Genomic DNA, 5,505 nt, shown 5'->3' with positions numbered 1-5,505 from the left:
TAACACGCCTGCGCCTCCTACCTTGCCCTTCCTCGACCAATCAAGACCCTCAACGGCATCAGTTCTCCCAACTTACCAAATTTTCCCATTTTCGCACCCTGTATTTTGCTTCCTCAAAAATAGTAATTTGTTACTTTTCGTCGGTCGTCTCGTACCAATCTTTGTTAAAACCTTCGCTTGTCCGTCACTTTGTACAAACTTCGATAAAAACATACAGTCCACCTAACCGTTACTAGTATATATATATATATATGTACATTTCTTTAAAAATATATGTATTAAACATACAAGCCTTCGTTCGTGTTTTATTCACCATAATTTTAGCAATTCGATAAATTAAAGTGAGCAAAAACAATTAACTTAAATGTACTTTGAATCATATAGAATTGTTTTGGATTAAATTAATAGGGCGTATAAAATTTTCTCGTGCGAAATCATAGTCCCCTGGAGGCTTCAAAACAAATTTTTTATTTAAAATTTTTTAAAGACATTACTGCACGTGAAGTTTTATTGTGCATCTTTTTTCTCTAGAAAAAAATTGTAACTTTTCTAGTTTTTGAAATAAAACCAAAAAACTAAATTTTTTCGAAAAATTTGAATTTATTCCGTTTTTCACTTCAACCCATGCTCAGTGCTTAAGTTTTTGAAATTTTTTAATAAAAATTTAATGTGCCTTAAGATGTCCTTCGATGGACAATATGATAGGAATTCAAAACCGTTGTTTTCAAAAATAATTTCGTTTAGCGAGGGAATTTTGGGCAGGCAAATACTTCTTTCGAGAAAAATTCGGGAAAGGATATAATGATGTTTTCGTAAAGTGTCAGATCAGAATATTTAATAGTTTAGGAGTAATTATGATTTTAATGAACGTCAGCGCTGGAGTTTTCATGCTTATCAAAAGCTCCGTGGCATACAGCCGCACGGCACGAAGTGTCTCGCCGATGTATGGCTTATAAATTTGATAAAACCTCAATCTGTTATTAAAAAAATACAGCAAATTAAGTTTCCTGAATATAAATCTATTTTATTAAATTTGCGATGTATTTTAAAATAAAGTATATAGTTTATTCTTCATCAGAAGAAACAATCGAGTCGTCTTTGGTTTTATTGCTCTTTATCGAGGAAAAGTATCCATTAAAAAACGTTTGTCCTTTTGGTGTGAGGTATTTCAATAAACTCTTCACGTCTTTCATTTTTGCTTCAGTTATTCCAACGATTGGAGAAGGATTTCTTTCTAACTCTGCGAGTTTCACTTTCGTTTGAGTTTTAAAGATGGAGACATTCGTTTCTGTGTAATTCTCAAAAATGTCAACATTTCCATTGACAGATAGTGAATTACATAAGCTTAACTTATCTTCATCCCTTTAGGATGCGATATAGTTTTCTTAAAGGATCTTTCATAATGATTCAAAATGTTATCACCTCACTGTACCATAGTAAACGGAGGATCTCGAGAGTTTCTGATTCATTTAATGTACTCTTCTGCAGTTTCTATGCGTTCTAGCTTCTTCTTTTTCTGCGAATACATTCCAAAATTAAGGTCGCATTGACAATATGAATGACCCTGAACTGGAAAGATATGCCAGATGTTGACACCCAATTGCATGGTAAGTGTAACAAGATATGAAAATACTGTGTAATTCTTATTCATAAATTCTTAAATATAAATTCAAAAGTACTTCCATGATAAATTCGTGCCGAAATTACCTTTCAAATTTTTTATCAGATAATGTAATAAAGTTCCTAGAAAATAGATGAGAAACTTTTTTTTTGTTTGGGTGAAAAGTTTTCTCACCACTGAACAGCGATAAGAACCATGTCGACTCTATTCAATTTTTTTTTTGATGCGGAAAAATTAAACCTTACCAACTTGAAAATCACCCGAAAAAATTCAATTCACCACGAATTCTTAGGTGCTTCATTAAATTCTTTAAAATTTTTTGAATTCTTCTAAATTTACTGCAATTTTATTGAAACCAGTTAAATATGATGCATTCTATAAATTTTTTCAATTTACTTTAATTTTAAAGAATTTCAATAAGTTCTTCTGATTTTCCTTAAAAAACCAACTTAAATTCTTTCAAATTTAGCTAGACTTTTTTTATAAATTTCATTGAATATTTTTGGACTCTTCCGAATCTGTAGAAATATTAATCACTTTTGTTCTGTGTTAAAAACTTCGTCGTTTAATTTGCTCCTTGTCGAGTTTAATATCGTTTTATCAGATATTCAATTACCAATTCTCTTCAAATTAAATTTCGTATGAATTCAGTGCAATATTTAAGCGTTTAAACATATTGTTCTATTCACTTTAAATATCTTTAATTCATCTTGATTTCTTATGCATTTTGTTGACTTCCCTTGAACTCTATTGAGTTCTTTAAAATGCACTCTCATTCTACTGGTATAAAAGGCACATTTTAGATCTTTACTTGTTTTATTTAGAATTCACCCTGAATTATTATTAATGTACTCTGAGCTTTTCTAAATGTTGATAAATTCCTTGGAATTATTTTAAATTGCCCTGCAGTTTTAAAATTTCATCAATTTTTCTTAATTCAACAGACTTTTTAAATTTGTTTTTATTGAACCCCTTTAAACTCACCTTGAATTTTTAGGCATTTCACTACATTCTTTTGAACTTTTCTCAGTTCGTTTAAAACTTAATTCAATGAATTTTAATGATATTTATGTATTGTTTTCACTTGAATTAAAATTTGTTGTTCATCTTTAATGTTTATGAATTTCATCGAGTTATTCTTATTTCCCTCTAATTTGTCTAAATTCTCCGAAATTTCATGTAATTTGCTTTTTTTTTAAGTTTTCCATCTTTTTTATTTCTGTGGAGTTTATCATGAATTCTGCTTTCTCTTATTTTATTTTATTCAATACCAAAGTTTTGCACAACAAATTTTTAAAGAAATTTCATAGAATTCTCACTAAAGCCTTTTTATTCCCATTTTGAATTCTAGAACTTCATAAAATTCTTTAAAACTGTTTAATTTCTTTTAAATGCGCTACAATTTTACTGAAATCAGTGGAATATCTTGTATTTTTTATTTAATATTTTCAATACATTTCATTTTCAATGAATTTCATCAAGATCTTCTCGTTTCATTTTAATCCTTTAAAATTTGCTCTCATTTCAGTTAAATAGTGATTTCAAAAAATCTGTCCTAAGTTCTTTTCAATTCAACTAGAATTCTGATAAATTTTATCGTATTTTTTCAAATTCTTTAGAATTTAAAAGAAAATTAGTTACTTCAGGTGAAAATTTCTTTCTTTCTTCCGATAGAAAAGATGAAGAGTTATTAATGATGGAACTTCATCTAAGGTCAAAATATTCGTTCCTAAATAATCAGCTTGTAATAATTATCACAGTGGCAGAAGAAACTCATAAATCTTCATTGAAATATTACCTTAAATTATAAGATTGATAAAGAATTTCATTCAACCAAGGGTTTAATATAACAGAAAATTTGTTCAAAGTAATTTTTCTTTAAATAACAGTAAGTCAGTATTTCAACTGCTAAAAGGTGTCACGTGTACTCCGAGAAATAAAGACACATTCTTTATAATTTTTTCACAGAATTCTTATATGCATTCAAAAAATTTGTACATATTTAAAATTTCTCTCCCACCGAAGATCTTCAGACATTTTTACCTTTATCCCTAATCCCTCTTGCCTCTTACCAAATCCCCAAACAATTCAGCTCTTATAATAAATCTTTAAGCAATGCTTGACGTACTTTATCTTGTGCGCTTTGGCTTATAAAATCTCATATCTACCGTTTTCAGCCGGTTTTTGTTAGAAGCGCTCGCATTCGCCTGGACATTTGGTCAGATAAGTAGAAAACTGCAGAAAACCAAAGTTCTGAGCACATTTTTTTACCGACACATGCGTTTGGATGTAGGCATTCAATAGCCTTGAGTGTCCACATTTATCCTTTGCATCAAGCCTTCACTTGACAGTAGATAAATGTAGTGAAAAGCACAATTGAAAAAAGAGTCACAAACGGTCACCTATCCAAGCATTAACCGTAGTCCTTCCTCTTTAACATTCAAGATTTCGACGAATCCAGAATCATTACCTAGTTACTGCCGTCAGATCATGTTAATAATTATATGAACAAATATGTGGAGTAATTATTTTGCTTTACGAGGATGGGGTGAAAAGTTTCCGGCCCTAGAGATGGCGCAAGCAGGTCTAACTTTTAGCTTGTATTCTACAGTACCATATCTCACTAGTTTTATGTATCAATTTTTAAGTCGATTGCTCTACTAGTATACTACTGAACAAAACACCTCGATTGTTTGTGCAATAATTGAAAAATCAGAAAAGCGTGCGGTCAATAAATCTTTCTATTTACAAGGCCTAGCACCACTTCAAATTAAAGAAGAAATGGATTCCTCACTGAAAGATTCTTCCCCATCATATTCGACGGTTAAATAGTGGGTTTCTGAATTTAAGAAAAGTCACACGAGCATTTCTGACGAACCACGTTCAGGACGCCCAGTTAAGGTCGCAACTCCCGAAATGATCGAAAAAGTTCATAAAATGGGGATAGAGGACCACATATCAAAGGTAAGTGAAATAGCTGAGGCTACCAGGATGTCAACTGATTGTGTACGCAATATTTTACATGAATGGCTCGGAGGTAAAAAATTTCAGTGCAAGGAGGAAGTCATCTATGCTGTAAATGAGTATTTCATGGGACTTGACGAATCGGTCTATAAAAATAGCACCACTGCATTAAAGCAGCGTTATGAGGAATGTATTAGTCTTGAGCGAGATTATTTTGAAAAATCAAGTAAAAAGTTGTTTTTCCGTATCAGGTCGGAAAAATTTCACCCTAACCTCGTATACTGTTGCAATTTAAACATATCGGATAGCATTACGATGATATTTGGGTTTTTGTCGGCTTGGGCGGCCTAACCAAGAAATAAATGATTCTGGACCACGTTTAAACCCATCGCTATCACTCGGGTACCGAAGAACTTTTTTCGTACGCAAGCGGCCATCAGAGTGTATTATTATTTTAAGCCAAACAACAGTGGGATTAAATCTATCGCCTTTTTCTTTCGCAAATGGATACAAAATTTCATCATGGATATATCCAATAATACAATCACCCTCTACTTGTACTTTAAATATCTTATTTTTTGGTAACGTTGCAAAAGAGTTATGAGTGGCGTACGAGTCAACAATTCCCGTTAAATCAAATTCTGGTTCCGGTTCAGCGTGAACTGCGCTGTCTTTAACTGCATAAGATGATTCTGAAAAAAGAAAGTATTAGTTAAAAATAATCTTTTCTAGTCACCATAGTTTTCTTGACATTTTAATTGAATGTAGCTTAAGAAATGGTTACCAAAAATAATTAACATGATTTTTCAACCAATAACTCGAATTTTTGCTCACAAAAATTTTAATTTAACCATAAAAAGTTACATTTTGAACGAAATAATTCAATCTTTGAACCAATTAGAACAATTTTTTAGAATAAA

This window comes from Belonocnema kinseyi, chromosome 9, assembly GCF_010883055.1.
Source record: "Belonocnema kinseyi isolate 2016_QV_RU_SX_M_011 chromosome 9, B_treatae_v1, whole genome shotgun sequence".
Classification (NCBI taxonomy): domain Eukaryota; kingdom Metazoa; phylum Arthropoda; class Insecta; order Hymenoptera; family Cynipidae; genus Belonocnema; species Belonocnema kinseyi.
The sequence above is the reverse complement of the archived record's forward strand: the minus strand, read 5'-3'. Positions refer to the sequence as shown.